The sequence below is a fragment of the Phyllobates terribilis genome, unplaced genomic scaffold (genome assembly GCF_046119375.1).
Source record: "Phyllobates terribilis strain yellow unplaced genomic scaffold, ASM4611937v1 Scaffold_304__1_contigs__length_2301189, whole genome shotgun sequence".
NCBI classification, from domain to species: Eukaryota; Metazoa; Chordata; class Amphibia; order Anura; family Dendrobatidae; genus Phyllobates; species Phyllobates terribilis.
In genome coordinates, this window is record NW_027363064.1 from 2089603 (window position 1) to 2110733 (window position 21131).

The 21131-nt window shown below is 44.2% G+C and overlaps 14 non-coding genes and 1 pseudogene across 14 annotated transcripts; all 15 read left to right on the forward strand.

Moving 5' to 3' along the window:
• The first annotated feature begins 1294 nt into the window (after positions 1-1294).
• On the forward strand, positions 1295-1479 carry LOC141220891 (U2 spliceosomal RNA). Its single transcript, XR_012289020.1, has one exon. It is a non-coding gene; the product is annotated as a U2 spliceosomal RNA (small nuclear RNA).
• A 1115-nt stretch (positions 1480-2594) lies between these two features.
• Positions 2595-2785, forward strand: LOC141220874 (U2 spliceosomal RNA). Its single transcript, XR_012289003.1, has one exon. It is a non-coding gene; the product is annotated as a U2 spliceosomal RNA (small nuclear RNA).
• A 1112-nt stretch (positions 2786-3897) lies between these two features.
• LOC141220883 (U2 spliceosomal RNA) lies at positions 3898-4088 on the forward strand. Its single transcript, XR_012289012.1, has one exon. It is a non-coding gene; the product is annotated as a U2 spliceosomal RNA (small nuclear RNA).
• A 1115-nt stretch (positions 4089-5203) lies between these two features.
• Positions 5204-5394, forward strand: LOC141220920 (U2 spliceosomal RNA). Its single transcript, XR_012289045.1, has one exon. It is a non-coding gene; the product is annotated as a U2 spliceosomal RNA (small nuclear RNA).
• Positions 5395-6509: 1115 nt separating this feature from the next.
• Positions 6510-6700, forward strand: LOC141220884 (U2 spliceosomal RNA). The gene has a single exon (XR_012289013.1). It is a non-coding gene; the product is annotated as a U2 spliceosomal RNA (small nuclear RNA).
• A 1115-nt stretch (positions 6701-7815) lies between these two features.
• On the forward strand, positions 7816-8006 carry LOC141220889 (U2 spliceosomal RNA). The gene has a single exon (XR_012289018.1). It is a non-coding gene; the product is annotated as a U2 spliceosomal RNA (small nuclear RNA).
• A 1116-nt stretch (positions 8007-9122) lies between these two features.
• On the forward strand, positions 9123-9313 carry LOC141220932 (U2 spliceosomal RNA). The gene has a single exon (XR_012289050.1). It is a non-coding gene; the product is annotated as a U2 spliceosomal RNA (small nuclear RNA).
• A 1115-nt stretch (positions 9314-10428) lies between these two features.
• LOC141220933 (U2 spliceosomal RNA) lies at positions 10429-10619 on the forward strand. The gene has a single exon (XR_012289051.1). It is a non-coding gene; the product is annotated as a U2 spliceosomal RNA (small nuclear RNA).
• Positions 10620-11735: 1116 nt separating this feature from the next.
• LOC141220934 (U2 spliceosomal RNA) lies at positions 11736-11926 on the forward strand. The gene has a single exon (XR_012289052.1). It is a non-coding gene; the product is annotated as a U2 spliceosomal RNA (small nuclear RNA).
• A 1116-nt stretch (positions 11927-13042) lies between these two features.
• LOC141220935 (U2 spliceosomal RNA) lies at positions 13043-13233 on the forward strand. The gene has a single exon (XR_012289053.1). It is a non-coding gene; the product is annotated as a U2 spliceosomal RNA (small nuclear RNA).
• Positions 13234-14348: 1115 nt separating this feature from the next.
• LOC141220936 (U2 spliceosomal RNA) lies at positions 14349-14539 on the forward strand. The gene has a single exon (XR_012289054.1). It is a non-coding gene; the product is annotated as a U2 spliceosomal RNA (small nuclear RNA).
• A 1115-nt stretch (positions 14540-15654) lies between these two features.
• Positions 15655-15845, forward strand: LOC141220938 (U2 spliceosomal RNA). Its single transcript, XR_012289055.1, has one exon. It is a non-coding gene; the product is annotated as a U2 spliceosomal RNA (small nuclear RNA).
• Positions 15846-16961: 1116 nt separating this feature from the next.
• Positions 16962-17152, forward strand: LOC141220866 (U2 spliceosomal RNA). The gene has a single exon (XR_012288995.1). It is a non-coding gene; the product is annotated as a U2 spliceosomal RNA (small nuclear RNA).
• A 2445-nt stretch (positions 17153-19597) lies between these two features.
• Positions 19598-19799, forward strand: LOC141220914 (U2 spliceosomal RNA; annotated as a pseudogene).
• A 1115-nt stretch (positions 19800-20914) lies between these two features.
• Positions 20915-21105, forward strand: LOC141220867 (U2 spliceosomal RNA). Its single transcript, XR_012288996.1, has one exon. It is a non-coding gene; the product is annotated as a U2 spliceosomal RNA (small nuclear RNA).
• Positions 21106-21131: the final 26 nt, after the last annotated feature.

The window sequence follows — 21131 nt, forward strand, 5'->3', positions numbered from 1 at the left end:
CGTGGGTTGGTAAGATCTGAAGTGTGCCCAAGATCCAGGTGTGGGAATAGTGAAACACCCATGCACATCTTCTGGAATTGTAATTTTGCACAGACAATATGGAGGAAAGTGTGCAATATAGTGAGAGCTGTGAGTACTGTTAATTTTTTGGATTTTAACAGAGTATTTTATGGGATGGGGATAAGAGAGGAGGATTTTAAAATTGTATGGATTATTATTGCATGTGTGAAGGCGGCATTGTGGAAAGCAAGGAACATTTTAGTGTTTAAACATAAGGAAGTAACAGTCGACCAGTGTATTAAATTATGTCTAAGTTATTTGTACATGTATTTCTGGAGGGACAAAATGACGCTTGGCAAGGTGAAAGCAAATGAGAAATGGAAACAATGTAAATGGAATGAACTTACCTTGTAAGATTTGATTTTTTGAAAACCTGTGGAAAAACAAAAAAAGAAGAACAAAAACAAACAAAAAAAAATAGCCAAAACTATATAATTTTTAAAAAAAAAAAAAAAAAAAGAGGGAAAAAATAAATAAATATATATATATAAAAGAAAAAGAAAATAAAAGATTTGGAGAAGTATTAAAATTGGTAGAATGCACGATGATGGATTTGAGTCTTCTTATCTTTTTGTTGATTCCAAGACTTTGTAATCTGAGTGTAAAAAAAAAAAAAAAAAAAAAAAAAAAAATCTTTTGAAAAGGCAGTTTTTTCCTTGGGCTGCCCTAGTAAATTGATGCATATTACACACTGGTTTGGTGCACTTGTTAGTACGCCAGGTGGCTCATAGAGTTATCTGATGGAAAACATGGCCCTCCAGGATTGAAGTCACTAGGCTGGGTAAGTGTGAGGGCTTTGGAGCAATGTGCCCCAGGAGTAGGCGCCCTGGTGGGAGTACAAGCTTACTGGGACTGGGAACCCCAGAAAGACTTGGCTTCGTAGCACGCCGCACCTTTGCCAATCATACTTTCTGAGCAACCCCCCCTATTCCTGGCCTCCGGGCTAGGAAGGGGAATTTTTATAAACCCGGTCGGAGGTCCGGTCAGCTTTGGGCTGAGAAACCAACACAGGCTCCAGCTCCACTAGGGTGGCAGCCTAGATGGAAGCTGGGAGCACGAAAACGGCTCTTCTCCGGCTTCGGCTAGGGAGAGCATCGGAGATCCCTGACCCTCGCTGTGGCCTTCTGGCTCGGAGGGATGGGGATGGTTTATTGGGGACCCTCTCCTCCGGGAAGGGTCCACATGAATCCTCGCTTCGTGCGCTGTTTTGGTGTGACTTCGGTCACATTTTTCAGTGCCTTGGATGCAGCTTCAATCAAAAAAAAATCTGTTCTTATCAGTTTAATATCTGATACGTCCCCTATCTGGGGACCATATATTAAATGGATTTTTAGAACAGGGAGATGGAAAAAGAGCTTGCTCTGTCCACTCCACGCATTGACCTGGTATTGCAGTATCTCCAGGACCGGTGCACCCCTTCTTTAATGCAGTTTCTAAAATCAGAAAGAATTGAATTCAATGTTTTTTGTTCATTTTGCTTGTTTGTCGGATTTTGGGATGGACTCTTTGGCTTTGCTTTTCTTCTCCTCATTGGATTTTTCATGTTCAAAGTTGCAGAAGCCAGATTACAAGCTCATTTTGGTTCAACTTCAGCAACTGTGCATTGCATTGCCATGTAATGTGATGCAATGCTATCTTTCTAGCTCTCCCTTTTTACTTCCTTTTGGATAAACAGACATATTAGGCAAGCATTTTGGAGCTTTCACCTAAATAACTACAGGTGGTGAGATAAGCTGCACAATATAATTGACCTTTCAGTATATTGTTGCACACACACCATCTATTTAGCAAATGCCCTTGTTATCAACAGCAGCCTTTTAAACTCACCTGAGCTAACAGGTATGTGCGCTGGTTACTCTGCTGCGCTTAAAATTTCTTTTTTGGTTTGCTACAATGCCTTTTCTGAAACGTTGTCTCCTTCTGCTGGAACACTGACTTCTTTCATTTAATGCCTGCAGACTATAAAAGAGAACCCAACCCAAAAAGTTTGGTTGATTAGTCTGTGGCATTCTGTTAAACTGTTGCTTATGGCGGTCTCTGTGAGCTTCTCAGCGACATTCAGCCAGCCAGGTATCCTGCCTGCAGTAGATGGAATGTGGCAATGGAACGCTGGCTGCGCGTGTCATAATAGGCTCTGAGCCTTTATATACCTGTGCACAGCAGCAGCCACCTTCAGTCTGCTGCTGGACAGCCAGCAGCAGCAGCAGCAGGAGAGGTATGTAATCAGGAGCCCTCCTGCTAAGGGTAGACAGCTGCTCGTTCCACCCCACCCCCCGCCTTAATTGGTTCTCCTCCCTTCCAACGGTGTTGAGGCGGGTGGGAACGGCAGGGGGTGAAGGTGCTGTGTTTAAAGAGGTGGAGTTATGCAGATCTAAAACGCGTGGATTGCAGCAGCAGCAAGCCGAAAAGTGCAGGCATGTAAGGGATCTAGAGGTTGACAACATGTCTTCTTAACGGGAGTCCAGGAGCTCATCTCCACAAATGGACTTTTCAGGATCCTTGGGTGGCTCCGTAGTTTGAAACCAATTCTGGTTATCGCTTCTCGGCCTTTTGGCTAAGATCAAGTGTAGTAACTGTTCTTATCAGTTTAATATCTGATACGTCCCCTATCTGGGGACCATATATTAAATGGATTTTTAGAACAGGGAGATGGAAAAAGAGCTTGCTCTGTCCACTCCACGCATTGACCTGGTATTGCAGTATCTCCAGGACCGGTGCACCCCTTCTTTAATGCAGTTTCTAAAATCAGAAAGAATTGAATTCAATGTTTTTTGTTCATTTTGCTTGTTTGTCGGATTTTGGGATGGACTCTTTGGCTTTGCTTTTCTTCTCCTCATTGGATTTTTCATGTTCAAAGTTGCAGAAGCCAGATTACAAGCTCATTTTGGTTCAACTTCAGCAACTGTGCATTGCATTGCCATGTAATGTGATGCAATGCTATCTTTCTAGCTCTCCCTTTTTACTTCCTTTTGGATAAACAGACATATTAGGCAAGCATTTTGGAGCTTTCACCTAAATAACTACAGGTGGTGAGATAAGCTGCACAATATAATTGACCTTTCAGTATATTGTTGCACACACACCATCTATTTAGCAAATGCCCTTGTTATCAACAGCAGCCTTTTAAACTCACCTGAGCTAACAGGTATGTGCGCTGGTTACTCTGCTGCGCTTAAAATTTCTTTTTTGGTTTGCTACAATGCCTTTTCTGAAACGTTGTCTCCTTCTGCTGGAACACTGACTTCTTTCATTTAATGCCTGCAGACTATAAAAGAGAACCCAACCCAAAAAGTTTGGTTGATTAGTCTGTGGCATTCTGTTAAACTGTTGCTTATGGCGGTCTCTGTGAGCTTCTCAGCGACATTCAGCCAGCCAGGTATCCTGCCTGCAGTAGATGGAATGTGGCAATGGAACGCTGGCTGCGCGTGTCATAATAGGCTCTGAGCCTTTATATACCTGTGCACAGCAGCAGCCACCTTCAGTCTGCTGCTGGACAGCCAGCAGCAGCAGCAGGAGAGGTATGTAATCAGGAGCCCTCCTGCTAAGGGTAGACAGCTGCTCGTTCCACCCCACCCCCCGCCTTAATTGGTTCTCCTCCCTTCCAACGGTGTTGAGGCGGGTGGGAACAGCAGGGGGTGAAGGTGCTGTGTTTAAAGAGGTGGAGTTATGCAGATCTAAAACGCGTGGATTGCAGCAGCAGCAAGCCGAAAAGTGCAGGCATGTAAGGGATCTAGAGGTTGACAACATGTCTTCTTAACAGGAGTCCAGGAGCTCATCTCCACAAATGGACTTTTCAGGATCCTTGGGTGGCTCCGTAGTTTGAAACCAATTCTGGTTATCGCTTCTCGGCCTTTTGGCTAAGATCAAGTGTAGTATCTGTTCTTATCAGTTTAATATCTGATACGTCCCCTATCTGGGGACCATATATTAAATGGATTTTTAGAACAGGGAGATGGAAAAAGAGCTTGCTCTGTCCACTGCACGCATTGACCTGGTATTGCAGTATCTCCAGGACCGGTGCACCCCTTCTTTAATGCAGTTTCTAAAATCAGAAAGAATTGAATTCAATGTTTTTTGTTCATTTTGCTTGTTTGTCGGATTTTGGGATGGACTCTTTGGCTTTGCTTTTCTTCTCCTCATTGGATTTTTCATGTTCAAAGTTGCAGAAGCCAGATTACAAGCTCATTTTGGTTCAACTTCAGCAACTGTGCATTGCATTGCCATGTAATGTGATGCAATGCTATCTTTCTAGCTCTCCCTTTTTACTTCCTTTTGGATAAACAGACATATTAGGCAAGCATTTTGGAGCTTTCACCTAAATAACTACAGGTGGTGAGATAAGCTGCACAATATAATTGACCTTTCAGTATATTGTTGCACACACACCATCTATTTAGCAAATGCCCTTGTTATCAACAGCAGCCTTTTAAACTCACCTGAGCTAACAGGTATGTGCGCTGGTTACTCTGCTGCGCTTAAAATTTCTTTTTTGGTTTGCTACAATGCCTTTTCTGAAACGTTGTCTCCTTCTGCTGGAACACTGACTTCTTTCATTTAATGCCTGCAGACTATAAAAGAGAACCCAACCCAAAAAGTTTGGTTGATTAGTCTGTGGCATTCTGTTAAACTGTTGCTTATGGCGGTCTCTGTGAGCTTCTCAGCGACATTCAGCCAGCCAGGTATCCTGCCTGCAGTAGATGGAATGTGGCAATGGAACGCTGGCTGCGCGTGTCATAATAGGCTCTGAGCCTTTATATACCTGTGCACAGCAGCAGCCACCTTCAGTCTGCTGCTGGACAGCCAGCAGCAGCAGCAGCAGGAGAGGTATGTAATCAGGAGCCCTCCTGCTAAGGGTAGACAGCTGCTCGTTCCACCCCACCCCCCGCCTTAATTGGTTCTCCTCCCTTCCAACGGTGTTGAGGCGGGTGGGAACAGCAGGGGGTGAAGGTGCTGTGTTTAAAGAGGTGGAGTTATGCAGATCTAAAACGCGTGGATTGCAGCAGCAGCAAGCCGAAAAGTGCAGGCATGTAAGGGATCTAGAGGTTGACAACATGTCTTCTTAACGGGAGTCCAGGAGCTCATCTCCACAAATGGACTTTTCAGGATCCTTGGGTGGCTCCGTAGTTTGAAACCAATTCTGGTTATCGCTTCTCGGCCTTTTGGCTAAGATCAAGTGTAGTATCTGTTCTTATCAGTTTAATATCTGATACGTCCCCTATCTGGGGACCATATATTAAATGGATTTTTAGAACAGGGAGATGGAAAAAGAGCTTGCTCTGTCCACTCCACGCATTGACCTGGTATTGCAGTATCTCCAGGACCGGTGCACCCCTTCTTTAATGCAGTTTCTAAAATCAGAAAGAATTGAATTCAATGTTTTTTGTTCATTTTGCTTGTTTGTCGGATTTTGGGATGGACTCTTTGGCTTTGCTTTTCTTCTCCTCATTGGATTTTTCATGTTCAAAGTTGCAGAAGCCAGATTACAAGCTCATTTTGGTTCAACTTCAGCAACTGTGCATTGCATTGCCATGTAATGTGATGCAATGCTATCTTTCTAGCTCTCCCTTTTTACTTCCTTTTGGATAAACAGACATATTAGGCAAGCATTTTGGAGCTTTCACCTAAATAACTACAGGTGGTGAGATAAGCTGCACAATATAATTGACCTTTCAGTATATTGTTGCACACACACCATCTATTTAGCAAATGCCCTTGTTATCAACAGCAGCCTTTTAAACTCACCTGAGCTAACAGGTATGTGCGCTGGTTACTCTGCTGCGCTTAAAATTTCTTTTTTGGTTTGCTACAATGCCTTTTCTGAAACGTTGTCTCCTTCTGCTGGAACACTGACTTCTTTCATTTAATGCCTGCAGACTATAAAAGAGAACCCAACCCAAAAAGTTTGGTTGATTAGTCTGTGGCATTCTGTTAAACTGTTGCTTATGGCGGTCTCTGTGAGCTTCTCAGCGACATTCAGCCAGCCAGGTATCCTGCCTGCAGTAGATGGAATGTGGCAATGGAACGCTGGCTGCGCGTGTCATAATAGGCTCTGAGCCTTTATATACCTGTGCACAGCAGCAGCCACCTTCAGTCTGCTGCTGGACAGCCAGCAGCAGCAGCAGCAGGAGAGGTATGTAATCAGGAGCCCTCCTGCTAAGGGTAGACAGCTGCTCGTTCCACCCCACCCCCCGCCTTAATTGGTTCTCCTCCCTTCCAACGGTGTTGAGGCGGGTGGGAACAGCAGGGGGTGAAGGTGCTGTGTTTAAAGAGGTGGAGTTATGCAGATCTAAAACGCGTGGATTGCAGCAGCAGCAAGCCGAAAAGTGCAGGCATGTAAGGGATCTAGAGGTTGACAACATGTCTTCTTAACGGGAGTCCAGGAGCTCATCTCCACAAATGGACTTTTCAGGATCCTTGGGTGGCTCCGTAGTTTGAAACCAATTCTGGTTATCGCTTCTCGGCCTTTTGGCTAAGATCAAGTGTAGTATCTGTTCTTATCAGTTTAATATCTGATACGTCCCCTATCTGGGGACCATATATTAAATGGATTTTTAGAACAGGGAGATGGAAAAAGAGCTTGCTCTGTCCACTGCACGCATTGACCTGGTATTGCAGTATCTCCAGGACCGGTGCACCCCTTCTTTAATGCAGTTTCTAAAATCAGAAAGAATTGAATTCAATGTTTTTTGTTCATTTTGCTTGTTTGTCGGATTTTGGGATGGACTCTTTGGCTTTGCTTTTCTTCTCCTCATTGGATTTTTCATGTTCAAAGTTGCAGAAGCCAGATTACAAGCTCATTTTGGTTCAACTTCAGCAACTGTGCATTGCATTGCCATGTAATGTGATGCAATGCTATCTTTCTAGCTCTCCCTTTTTACTTCCTTTTGGATAAACAGACATATTAGGCAAGCATTTTGGAGCTTTCACCTAAATAACTACAGGTGGTGAGATAAGCTGCACAATATAATTGACCTTTCAGTATATTGTTGCACACACACCATCTATTTAGCAAATGCCCTTGTTATCAACAGCAGCCTTTTAAACTCACCTGAGCTAACAGGTATGTGCGCTGGTTACTCTGCTGCGCTTAAAATTTCTTTTTTGGTTTGCTACAATGCCTTTTCTGAAACGTTGTCTCCTTCTGCTGGAACACTGACTTCTTTCATTTAATGCCTGCAGACTATAAAAGAGAACCCAACCCAAAAAGTTTGGTTGATTAGTCTGTGGCATTCTGTTAAACTGTTGCTTATGGCGGTCTCTGTGAGCTTCTCAGCGACATTCAGCCAGCCAGGTATCCTGCCTGCAGTAGATGGAATGTGGCAATGGAACGCTGGCTGCGTGTGTCATAATAGGCTCTGAGCCTTTATAAACCTGTGCACAGCAGCAGCCACCTTCAGTCTGCTGCTGGACAGCCAGCAGCAGCAGCAGCAGGAGAGGTATGTAATCAGGAGCCCTCCTGCTAAGGGTAGACAGCTGCTCGTTCCACCCCACCCCCCGCCTTAATTGGTTCTCCTCCCTTCCAACGGTGTTGAGGCGGGTGGGAACAGCAGGGGGTGAAGGTGCTGTGTTTAAAGAGGTGGAGTTATGCAGATCTAAAACGCGTGGATTGCAGCAGCAGCAAGCCGAAAAGTGCAGGCATGTAAGGGATCTAGAGGTTGACAACATGTCTTCTTAACGGGAGTCCAGGAGCTCATCTCCACAAATGGACTTTTCAGGATCCTTGGGTGGCTCCGTAGTTTGAAACCAATTCTGGTTATCGCTTCTCGGCCTTTTGGCTAAGATCAAGTGTAGTATCTGTTCTTATCAGTTTAATATCTGATACGTCCCCTATCTGCGGACCATATATTAAATGGATTTTTAGAACAGGGAGATGGAAAAAGAGCTTGCTCTGTCCACTGCACGCATTGACCTGGTATTGCAGTATCTCCAGGACCGGTGCACCCCTTCTTTAATGCAGTTTCTAAAATCAGAAAGAATTGAATTCAATGTTTTTTGTTCATTTTGCTTGTTTGTCGGATTTTGGGATGGACTCTTTGGCTTTGCTTTTCTTCTCCTCATTGGATTTTTCATGTTCAAAGTTGCAGAAGCCAGATTACAAGCTCATTTTGGTTCAACTTCAGCAACTGTGCATTGCATTGCCATGTAATGTGATGCAATGCTATCTTTCTAGCTCTCCCTTTTTACTTCCTTTTGGATAAACAGACATATTAGGCAAGCATTTTGGAGCTTTCACCTAAATAACTACAGGTGGTGAGATAAGCTGCACAATATAATTGACCTTTCAGTATATTGTTGCACACACACCATCTATTTAGCAAATGCCCTTGTTATCAACAGCAGCCTTTTAAACTCACCTGAGCTAACAGGTATGTGCGCTGGTTACTCTGCTGCGCTTAAAATTTCTTTTTTGGTTTGCTACAATGCCTTTTCTGAAACGTTGTCTCCTTCTGCTGGAACACTGACTTCTTTCATTTAATGCCTGCAGACTATAAAAGAGAACCCAACCCAAAAAGTTTGGTTGATTAGTCTGTGGCATTCTGTTAAACTGTTGCTTATGGCGGTCTCTGTGAGCTTCTCAGCGACATTCAGCCAGCCAGGTATCCTGCCTGCAGTAGATGGAATGTGGCAATGGAACGCTGGCTGCGCGTGTCATAATAGGCTCTGAGCCTTTATATACCTGTACACAGCAGCAGCCACCTTCAGTCTGCTGCTGGACAGCCAGCAGCAGCAGCAGCAGGAGAGGTATGTAATCAGGAGCCCTCCTGCTAAGGGTAGACAGCTGCTCGTTCCACCCCACCCCCCCGCCTTAATTGGTTCTCCTCCCTTCCAACGGTGTTGAGGCGGGTGGGAACAGCAGGGGGTGAAGGTGCTGTGTTTAAAGAGGTGGAGTTATGCAGATCTAAAACGCGTGGATTGCAGCAGCAGCAAGCCGAAAAGTGCAGGCATGTAAGGGATCTAGAGGTTGACAACATGTCTTCTTAACGGGAGTCCAGGAGCTCATCTCCACAAATGGACTTTTCAGGATCCTTGGGTGGCTCCGTAGTTTGAAACCAATTCTGGTTATCGCTTCTCGGCCTTTTGGCTAAGATCAAGTGTAGTATCTGTTCTTATCAGTTTAATATCTGATACGTCCCCTATCTGGGGACCATATATTAAATGGATTTTTAGAACAGGGAGATGGAAAAAGAGCTTGCTCTGTCCACTCCACGCATTGACCTGGTATTGCAGTATCTCCAGGACCGGTGCACCCCTTCTTTAATGCAGTTTCTAAAATCAGAAAGAATTGAATTCAATGTTTTTTGTTCATTTTGCTTGTTTGTCGGATTTTGGGATGGACTCTTTGGCTTTGCTTTTCTTCTCCTCATTGGATTTTTCATGTTCAAAGTTGCAGAAGCCAGATTACAAGCTCATTTTGGTTCAACTTCAGCAACTGTGCATTGCATTGCCATGTAATGTGATGCAATGCTATCTTTCTAGCTCTCCCTTTTTACTTCCTTTTGGATAAACAGACATATTAGGCAAGCATTTTGGAGCTTTCACCTAAATAACTACAGGTGGTGAGATAAGCTGCACAATATAATTGACCTTTCAGTATATTGTTGCACACACACCATCTATTTAGCAAATGCCCTTGTTATCAACAGCAGCCTTTTAAACTCACCTGAGCTAACAGGTATGTGCGCTGGTTACTCTGCTGCGCTTAAAATTTCTTTTTTGGTTTGCTACAATGCCTTTTCTGAAACGTTGTCTCCTTCTGCTGGAACACTGACTTCTTTCATTTAATGCCTGCAGACTATAAAAGAGAACCCAACCCAAAAAGTTTGGTTGATTAGTCTGTGGCATTCTGTTAAACTGTTGCTTATGGCGGTCTCTGTGAGCTTCTCAGCGACATTCAGCCAGCCAGGTATCCTGCCTGCAGTAGATGGAATGTGGCAATGGAACGCTGGCTGCGCGTGTCATAATAGGCTCTGAGCCTTTATATACCTGTGCACAGCAGCAGCCACCTTCAGTCTGCTGCTGGACAGCCAGCAGCAGCAGCAGCAGGAGAGGTATGTAATCAGGAGCCCTCCTGCTAAGGGTAGACAGCTGCTCGTTCCACCCCACCCCCCGCCTTAATTGGTTCTCCTCCCTTCCAACAGTGTTGAGGCGGGTGGGAACAGCAGGGGGTGAAGGTGCTGTGTTTAAAGAGGTGGAGTTATGCAGATCTAAAACGCGTGGATTGCAGCAGCAGCAAGCCGAAAAGTGCAGGCATGTAAGGGATCTAGAGGTTGACAACATGTCTTCTTAACGGGATTCCAGGAGCTCATCTCCACAAATGGACTTTTCAGGATCCTTGGGTGGCTCCGTAGTTTGAAACCAATTCTGGTTATCGCTTCTCGGCCTTTTGGCTAAGATCAAGTGTAGTATCTGTTCTTATCAGTTTAATATCTGATACGTCCCCTATCTGGGGACCATATATTAAATGGATTTTTAGAACAGGGAGATGGAAAAAGAGCTTGCTCTGTCCACTCCACGCATTGACCTGGTATTGCAGTATCTCCAGGACCGGTGCACCCCTTCTTTAATGCAGTTTCTAAAATCAGAAAGAATTGAATTCAATGTTTTTTGTTCATTTTGCTTGTTTGTCGGATTTTGGGATGGACTCTTTGGCTTTGCTTTTCTTCTCCTCATTGGATTTTTCATGTTCAAAGTTGCAGAAGCCAGATTACAAGCTCATTTTGGTTCAACTTCAGCAACTGTGCATTGCATTGCCATGTAATGTGATGCAATGCTATCTTTCTAGCTCTCCCTTTTTACTTCCTTTTGGATAAACAGACATATTAGGCAAGCATTTTGGAGCTTTCACCTAAATAACTACAGGTGGTGAGATAAGCTGCACAATATAATTGACCTTTCAGTATATTGTTGCACACACACCATCTATTTAGCAAATGCCCTTGTTATCAACAGCAGCCTTTTAAACTCACCTGAGCTAACAGGTATGTGCGCTGGTTACTCTGCTGCGCTTAAAATTTCTTTTTTGGTTTGCTACAATGCCTTTTCTGAAACGTTGTCTCCTTCTGCTGGAACACTGACTTCTTTCATTTAATGCCTGCAGACTATAAAAGAGAACCCAACCCAAAAAGTTTGGTTGATTAGTCTGTGGCATTCTGTTAAACTGTTGCTTATGGCGGTATCTGTGAGCTTCTCAGCGACATTCAGCCAGCCAGGTATCCTGCCTGCAGTAGATGGAATGTGGCAATGGAACGCTGGCTGCGCGTGTCATAATAGGCTCTGAGCCTTTATATACCTGTGCACAGCAGCAGCCACCTTCAGTCTGCTGCTGGACAGCCAGCAGCAGCAGCAGCAGGAGAGGTATGTAATCAGGAGCCCTCCTGCTAAGGGTAGACAGCTGCTCGTTCCACCCCACCCCCCCGCCTTAATTGGTTCTCCTCCCTTCCAACGGTGTTGAGGCGGGTGGGAACAGCAGGGGGTGAAGGTGCTGTGTTTAAAGAGGTGGAGTTATGCAGATCTAAAACGCGTGGATTGCAGCAGCAGCAAGCCGAAAAGTGCAGGCATGTAAGGGATCTAGAGGTTGACAACATGTCTTCTTAACGGGAGTCCAGGAGCTCATCTCCACAAATGGACTTTTCAGGATCCTTGGGTGGCTCCGTAGTTTGAAACCAATTCTGGTTATCGCTTCTCGGCCTTTTGGCTAAGATCAAGTGTAGTATCTGTTCTTATCAGTTTAATATCTGATACGTCCCCTATCTGGGGACCATATATTAAATGGATTTTTAGAACAGGGAGATGGAAAAAGAGCTTGCTCTGTCCACTCCACGCATTGACCTGGTATTGCAGTATCTCCAGGACCGGTGCACCCCTTCTTTAATGCAGTTTCTAAAATCAGAAAGAATTGAATTCAATGTTTTTTGTTCATTTTGCTTGTTTGTCGGATTTTGGGATGGACTCTTTGGCTTTGCTTTTCTTCTCCTCATTGGATTTTTCATGTTCAAAGTTGCAGAAGCCAGATTACAAGCTCATTTTGGTTCAACTTCAGCAACTGTGCATTGCATTGCCATGTAATGTGATGCAATGCTATCTTTCTAGCTCTCCCTTTTTACTTCCTTTTGGATAAACAGACATATTAGGCAAGCATTTTGGAGCTTTCACCTAAATAACTACAGGTGGTGAGATAAGCTGCACAATATAATTGACCTTTCAGTATATTGTTGCACACACACCATCTATTTAGCAAATGCCCTTGTTATCAACAGCAGCCTTTTAAACTCACCTGAGCTAACAGGTATGTGCGCTGGTTACTCTGCTGCGCTTAAAATTTCTTTTTTGGTTTGCTACAATGCCTTTTCTGAAACGTTGTCTCCTTCTGCTGGAACACTGACTTCTTTCATTTAATGCCTGCAGACTATAAAAGAGAACCCAACCCAAAAAGTTTGGTTGATTAGTCTGTGGCATTCTGTTAAACTGTTGCTTATGGCGGTATCTGTGAGCTTCTCAGCGACATTCAGCCAGCCAGGTATCCTGCCTGCAGTAGATGGAATGTGGCAATGGAACGCTGGCTGCGCGTGTCATAATAGGCTCTGAGCCTTTATATACCTGTGCACAGCAGCAGCCACCTTCAGTCTGCTGCTGGACAGCCAGCAGCAGCAGCAGCAGGAGAGGTATGTAATCAGGAGCCCTCCTGCTAAGGGTAGACAGCTGCTCGTTCCACCCCACCCCCCCGCCTTAATTGGTTCTCCTCCCTTCCAACGGTGTTGAGGCGGGTGGGAACAGCAGGGGGTGAAGGTGCTGTGTTTAAAGAGGTGGAGTTATGCAGATCTAAAACGCGTGGATTGCAGCAGCAGCAAGCCGAAAAGTGCAGGCATGTAAGGGATCTAGAGGTTGACAACATGTCTTCTTAACGGGAGTCCAGGAGCTCATCTCCACAAATGGACTTTTCAGGATCCTTGGGTGGCTCCGTAGTTTGAAACCAATTCTGGTTATCGCTTCTCGGCCTTTTGGCTAAGATCAAGTGTAGTATCTGTTCTTATCAGTTTAATATCTGATACGTCCCCTATCTGGGGACCATATATTAAATGGATTTTTAGAACAGGGAGATGGAAAAAGAGCTTGCTCTGTCCACTCCACGCATTGACCTGGTATTGCAGTATCTCCAGGACCGGTGCACCCCTTCTTTAATGCAGTTTCTAAAATCAGAAAGAATTGAATTCAATGTTTTTTGTTCATTTTGCTTGTTTGTCGGATTTTGGGATGGACTCTTTGGCTTTGCTTTTCTTCTCCTCATTGGATTTTTCATGTTCAAAGTTGCAGAAGCCAGATTACAAGCTCATTTTGGTTCAACTTCAGCAACTGTGCATTGCATTGCCATGTAATGTGATGCAATGCTATCTTTCTAGCTCTCCCTTTTTACTTCCTTTTGGATAAACAGACATATTAGGCAAGCATTTTGGAGCTTTCACCTAAATAACTACAGGTGGTGAGATAAGCTGCACAATATAATTGACCTTTCAGTATATTGTTGCACACACACCATCTATTTAGCAAATGCCCTTGTTATCAACAGCAGCCTTTTAAACTCACCTGAGCTAACAGGTATGTGCGCTGGTTACTCTGCTGCGCTTAAAATTTCTTTTTTGGTTTGCTACAATGCCTTTTCTGAAACGTTGTCTCCTTCTGCTGGAACACTGACTTCTTTCATTTAATGCCTGCAGACTATAAAAGAGAACCCAACCCAAAAAGTTTGGTTGATTAGTCTGTGGCATTCTGTTAAACTGTTGCTTATGGCGGTCTCTGGGAGCTTCTCAGCAACATTCAGCCAGCCAGGTATCCTGCCTGCAGTAGATGGAATGTGGCAATGGAACGCTGGCTGCGCGTGTCATAATAGGCTCTGAGCCTTTATATACCTGTGCACAGCAGCAGCCACCTTCAGTCTGCTGCTGGACAGCCAGCAGCAGCAGCAGCAGGAGAGGTATGTAATCAGGAGCCCTCCTGCTAAGGGTAGACAGCTGCTCGTTCCACCCCACCCCCCGCCTTAATTGGTTCTCCTCCCTTCCAACGGTGTTGAGGCGGGTGGGAACAGCAGGGGGTGAAGGTGCTGTGTTTAAAGAGGTGGAGTTATGCAGATCTAAAACGCGTGGATTGCAGCAGCAGCAAGCCGAAAAGTGCAGGCATGTAAGGGATCTAGAGGTTGACAACATGTCTTCTTAACGGGAGTCCAGGAGCTCATCTCCACAAATGGACTTTTCAGGATCCTTGGGTGGCTCCGTAGTTTGAAACCAATTCTGGTTATCGCTTCTCGGCCTTTTGGCTAAGATCAAGTGTAGTATCTGTTCTTATCAGTTTAATATCTGATACGTCCCCTATCTGGGGACCATATATTAAATGGATTTTTAGAACAGGGAGATGGAAAAAGAGCTTGCTCTGTCCACTCCACGCATTGACCTGGTATTGCAGTATCTCCAGGACCGGTGCACCCCTTCTTTAATGCAGTTTCTAAAATCAGAAAGAATTGAATTCAATGTTTTTTGTTCATTTTGCTTGTTTGTCGGATTTTGGGATGGACTCTTTGGCTTTGCTTTTCTTCTCCTCATTGGATTTTTCATGTTCAAAGTTGCAGAAGCCAGATTACAAGCTCATTTTGGTTCAACTTCAGCAACTGTGCATTGCATTGCCATGTAATGTGATGCAATGCTATCTTTCTAGCTCTCCCTTTTTACTTCCTTTTGGATAAACAGACATATTAGGCAAGCATTTTGGAGCTTTCACCTAAATAACTACAGGTGGTGAGATAAGCTGCACAATATAATTGACCTTTCAGTATATTGTTGCACACACACCATCTATTTAGCAAATGCCCTTGTTATCAACAGCAGCCTTTTAAACTCACCTGAGCTAACAGGTATGTGCGCTGGTTACTCTGCTGCGCTTAAAATTTCTTTTTTGGTTTGCTACAATGCCTTTTCTGAAACGTTGTCTCCTTCTGCTGGAACACTGACTTCTTTCATTTAATGCCTGCAGACTATAAAAGAGAACCCAACCCAAAAAGTTTGGTTGATTAGTCTGTGGCATTCTGTTAAACTGTTGCTTATGGCGGTCTCTGTGAGCTTCTCAGCGACATTCAGCCAGCCAGGTATCCTGCCTGCAGTAGATGGAATGTGGCAATGGAACGCTGGCTGCGCGTGTCATAATAGGCTCTGAGCCTTTATATACCTGTGCACAGCAGCAGCCACCTTCAGTCTGCTGCTGGACAGCCAGCAGCAGCAGCAGCAGGAGAGGTATGTAATCAGGAGCCCTCCTGCTAAGGGTAGACAGCTGCTCGTTCCACCCCACCCCCCGCCTTAATTGGTTCTCCTCCCTTCCAACGGTGTTGAGGCGGGTGGGAACAGCAGGGGGTGAAGGTGCTGTGTTTAAAGAGGTGGAGTTATGCAGATCTAAAACGCGTGGATTGCAGCAGCAGCAAGCCGAAAAGTGCAGGCATGTAAGGGATCTAGAGGTTGACAACATGTCTTCTTAACGGGAGTCCAGGAGCTCATCTCCACAAATGGACTTTTCAGGATCCTTGGGTGGCTCCGTAGTTTGAAACCAATTCTGGTTATCGCTTCTCGGCCTTTTGGCTAAGATCAAGTGTAGTATCTGTTCTTATCAGTTTAATATCTGATACGTCCCCTATCTGGGGACCATATATTAAATGGATTTTTAGAACAGGGAGATGGAAAAAGAGCTTGCTCTGTCCACTCCACGCATTGACCTGGTATTGCAGTATCTCCAGGACCGGTGCACCCCTTCTTTAATGCAGTTTCTAAAATCAGAAAGAATTGAATTCAATGTTTTTTGTTCATTTTGCTTGTTTGTCAGATTTTGGGATGGACTCTTTGGCTTTGCTTTTCTTCTCCTCATTGGATTTTTCATGTTCAAAGTTGCAGAAGCCAGATTACAAGCTCATTTTGGTTCAACTTCAGCAACTGTGCATTGCATTGCCATGTAATGTGATGCAATGCTATCTTTCTAGCTCTCCCTTTTTACTTCCTTTTGGATAAACAGACATATTAGGCAAGCATTTTGGAGCTTTCACCTAAATAACTACAGGTGGTGAGATAAGCTGCACAATATAATTGACCTTTCAGTATATTGTTGCACACACACCATCTATTTAGCAAATGCCCTTGTTATCAACAGCAGCCTTTTAAACTCACCTGAGCTAACAGGTATGTGCGCTGGTTACTCTGCTGCGCTTAAAATTTCTTTTTTGGTTTGCTACAATGCCTTTTTCTGAAACGTTGTCTCCTTCTGCTGGAACACTGACTTCTTTCATTTAATGCCTGCAGACTATAAAAGAGAACCCAACCCAAAAAGTTTGGTTGATTAGTCTGTGGCATTCTGTTAAACTGTTGCTTATGGCGGTCTCTGTGAGCTTCTCAGCGACATTCAGCCAGCCAGGTATCCTGCCTGCAGTAGATGGAATGTGGCAATGGAACGCTGGCTGCGCGTGTCATAATAGGCTCTGAGCCTTTATATACCTGTGCACAGCAGCAGCCACCTTCAGTCTGCTGCTGGACAGCCAGCAGCAGCAGCAGCAGGAGAGGTATGTAATCAGGAGCCCTCCTGCTAAGGGTAGACAGCTGCTCGTTCCACCCCACCCCCCGCCTTAATTGGTTCTCCTCCTTTCCAACGGTGTTGAGGCGGGTGGGAACAGCAGGGGGTGAAGGTGCTGTGTTTAAAGAGGTGGAGTTATGCAGATCTAAAACGCGTGGATTGCAGCAGCAGCAAGCCGAAAAGTGCAGGCATGTAAGGGATCTAGAGGTTGACAACATGTCTTCTTAACGGGAGTCCAGGAGCTCATCTCCACAAATGGACTTTTCAGGATCCTTGGGTGGCTCCGTAGTTTGAAACCAATTCTGGTTATCGCTTCTCGGCCTTTTGGCTAAGATCAAGTGTAGTATCTGTTCTTATCAGTTTAATATCTGATACGTCCCCTATCTGGGGACCATATATTAAATGGATTTTTAGAACAGGGAGATGGAAAAAGAGCTTGCTCTGTCCACTCCACGCATTGACCTGGTATTGCAGTAACTCCAGGACCGGTGCACCCCTTCTTTAATGCAGTTTCTAAAATCAGAAAGAATTGAATTCAATGTTTTTTGTTCATTTTGCTTGTTTGTCGGATTTTGGGATGGACTCTTTGGCTTTGCTTTTCTTCTCCTCATTGGATTTTTCATGTTCAAAGTTGCAGAAGCCAGATTACAAGCTCATTTTGGTTCAACTTCAGCAACTGTGCATTGCATTGCCATGTAATGTGATGCAATGCTATCTTTCTAGCTCTCCCTTTTTACTTCCTTTTGGATAAACAGACATATTAGGCAAGCATTTTGGAGCTTTCACCTAAATAACTACAGGTGGTGAGATAAGCTGCACAATATAATTGACCTTTCAGTATATTGTTGCACACACACCATCTATTTAGCAAATGCCCTTGTTATCAACAGCAGCCTTTTAAACTCACCTGAGCTAACAGGTATGTGTGCTGGTTACTCTGCTGCGCTTAAAATTTCTTTTTTGGTTTGCTACAATGCCTTTTCTGAAACGTTGTCTCCTTCTGCTGGAACACTGACTTCTTTCATTTAATGCCTGCAGACTATAAAAGAGAACCCAACCCAAAAAGTTTGGTTGATTAGTCTGTGGCATTCTGTTAAACTGTTGCTTATGGCGGTCTCTGTGAGCTTCTCAGTGACATTCAGCCAGCCAGGTATCCTGCCTGCAGTAGATGGAATGTGGCAATGGAACGCTGGCTGCGCGTGTCATAATAGGCTCTGAGCCTTTATATACCTGTGCACAGCAGCAGCCACCTTCAGTCTGCTGCTGGACAGCCAGCAGCAGCAGCAGCAGGAGAGGTATGTAATCAGGAGCCCTCCTGCTAAGGGTAGACAGCTGCTCGTTCCACCCCACCCCCCGCCTTAATTGGTTCTCCTCCCTTCCAACGGTGTTGAGGCGGGTGGGAACAGCAGGGGGTGAAGGTGCTGTGTTTAAAGAGGTGGAGTTATGCAGATCTAAAACGCGTGGATTGCAGCAGCAGCAAGCCGAAAAGTGCAGGCATGTAAGGGATCTAGAGGTTGACAACATGTCTTCTTAACGGGAGTCCAGGAGCTCATCTCCACAAATGGACTTTTCAGGATCCTTGGGTGGCTCCGTAGTTTGAAACCAATTCTGGTTATCGCTTCTCGGCCTTTTGGCTAAGATCAAGTGCAGTGATCTAGCGGTTTCTGCCTTGGTCTTGGCTGGGAGGCGCTTGGGGTACCCGGCTTCTTGGCCTGGGGGGATCGCTACACTTATCGGTGGAGCTAAACCCCCCTGCTGCTATTAGGGAGTCGGATTAGTCCCTGGGCAACGAGAGGCGATCACCTTGTCACCACACATAGCTGTGGGGGGCAACTGTCGCCACACATAGCTGTGGTGGCAACATTTGGAGGATTAAAAGGAAAAAACGGAAGGAAAACGGATCGTTGAGATGGAGTTTTGGAAAAAGAAGAGATGCTTACGTTTTTTTGTGAAACGGGAGACGGAAGAAACTTTTTTGGAAGAAAAATGGATTCTGGAAATTTTGAGGAAATATGAAGTTTTGGAGAAGGATATCTACTGTATGCAAGAAATAAAGCAAGGTAAAGTTTGTGATGTGACTCTAGTTTCTGAGGAAAAGTGCATTCATTTTTTCAAAGGCTGGAGTGAAGAGGATTCTGGGAAAATTGGAGTAAGTGGATCATTCATGGGGAAACCGAAGAGTGTGATAATTTACATGGACAATCCGTTTGTGGAAATAGAGGAGATAATGGTTTTTTTGGAATCTAAATGTAAGATGGTAAAGTTTCAGAAATTATACAGGAACAAAGTTGGTATTTGGAACGGAAAGAGACGTTTTTTGGTGTGGACAACAGGAGAAGAAAATTTGCATAATGGGAGGATTATGGTAAACGGGAGTTCTGGGTATTGTTACATGGAAAGCAGCAAAGGAACTTTTGAAAAGAACTTTGGAGGACAAAAGGAAGATATTGGTGATAAAATGAAGAAGGAAGTTGATGCCATAATTATAGAGGAGAATAAGCAGGGAAAAGAAGTTGAAAGTTTAAAGGTGAAATTGAAGAAAAAGGTAACGGTACAGGAAAATTGTGGATCAAGGAAAGTATCTGGTGAAAAGAAAGAAGTAAAAGAGGAAAAGGGTAAAGTGTTGGAGAAGGTGGTGACTTTCAGAGATGATGAGGAAGAGTATGATAGGGAACAGATGCGGTTAGAGCATGAGGAGGAAGAAAAGAAGTTAAGGGGTTTTGTTGGGAGGAAAGTAAAAGAGAAAAAGGGGATATTTAGTTTGGGAAACCGGGTGAAGTAATGTCAGTGGTGATTTGTTTGGAAACTGTTGAAACTGCAAAGGAATTGTTATGTTTAACTTTATATATATTAATTCAAATGAAAAAATATAAATATAATATCTAAACACGATGATGGAACTAAAATCTTGAGTTTGGTGATATACGATTTAAGATTATAAAACTTAATTTCTGAGTGTTTGGAAAAAAAAAAGAAAAAAAAAAAAAAAAAAATCTGTTCTTATCAGTTTAATATCTGATACGTCCCCTATCTGGGGACCATATATTAAATGGATTTTTAGAACAGGGAGATGGAAAAAGAGCTTGCTCTGTCCACTCCACGCATTGACCTGGTATTGCAGTAACTCCAGGACCGGTGCACCCCTTCTTTAATGCAGTTTCTAAAATCAGAAAGAATTGAATTCAATGTTTTTTGTTCATTTTGCTTGTTTGTCGGATTTTGGGATGGACTCTTTGGCTTTGCTTTTCTTCTCCTCATTGGATTTTAAATGTTCAAAGTTGCAGAAGCCAGATTACAAGCTCATTTTGGTTCAACTTCAGCAACTGTGCATTGCATTGCCATGTAATGTGATGCAATGCTATCTTTCTAGCTCTCCCTTTTTACTTCCTTTTGGATAAACAGACATATTAGGCAAGCATTTTGGAGCTTTCACCTAAATAACTACAGGTGGTGAGATAAGCTGCACAATATAATTGACCTTTCAGTATATTGTTGCACACACACCATCTATTTAGCAAATGCCCTTGTTATCAACAGCAGCCTTTTAAACTCACCTGAGCTAACAGGTATGTGTGCTGGTTACTCTGCTGCGCTTAAAATTTCTTTTTTGGTTTGCTACAATGCCTTTTCTGAAACGTTGTCTCCTTCTGCTGGAACACTGACTTCTTTCATTTAATGCCTGCAGACTATAAAAGAGAACCCAACCCAAAAAGTTTGGTTGATTAGTCTGTGGCATTCTGTTAAACTGTTGCTTATGGCGGTCTCTGTGAGCTTCTCAGCGACATTCAGCCAGCCAGGTATCCTGCCTGCAGTAGATGGAATGTGGCAATGGAACGCTGGCTGCGCGTGTCATAATAGGCTCTGAGCCTTTATATACCTGTGCACAGCAGCAGCCACCTTCAGTCTGCTGCTGGACAGCCAGCAGCAGTAGCAGCAGGAGAGGTATGTAATCAGGAGCCCTCCTGCTAAGGGTAGACAGCTGCTCGTTCCACCCCACCCCCCGCCTTTATTGGTTCTCCTCCCTTCCAACGGTGTTGAGGCGGGTGGGAACAGCAGGGGGTGAAGGTGCTGTGTTTAAAGAGGTGGAGTTATGCAGATCTAAAACGCGTGGATTGCAGCAGCAGCAAGCCGAAAAGTGCAGGCATGTAAGGGATCTAGAGGTTGACAACATGTCTTCTTAACGGGAGTCCAGGAGCTCATCTCCACAAATGGACTTTTCAGGATCCTTGGGTGGCTCCGTAGTTTGAAACCAATTCTGGTTATCGCTTCTCGGCCTTTTGGCTAAGATCAAGTGTAGTATCTGTTCTTATCAGTTTAATATCTGATACGTCCCCTATCTGGGGACCATATATTAAATGGATTTTTAGAACAGGGAGATGGAAAAAGAGCTTGCTCTGTCCGCTCCACGCATTGACCTGGTATTGCAGTATCTCCAGGACCGGTGCACCCCTTCTTTAATGCAGTTTCTAAAATCAGAA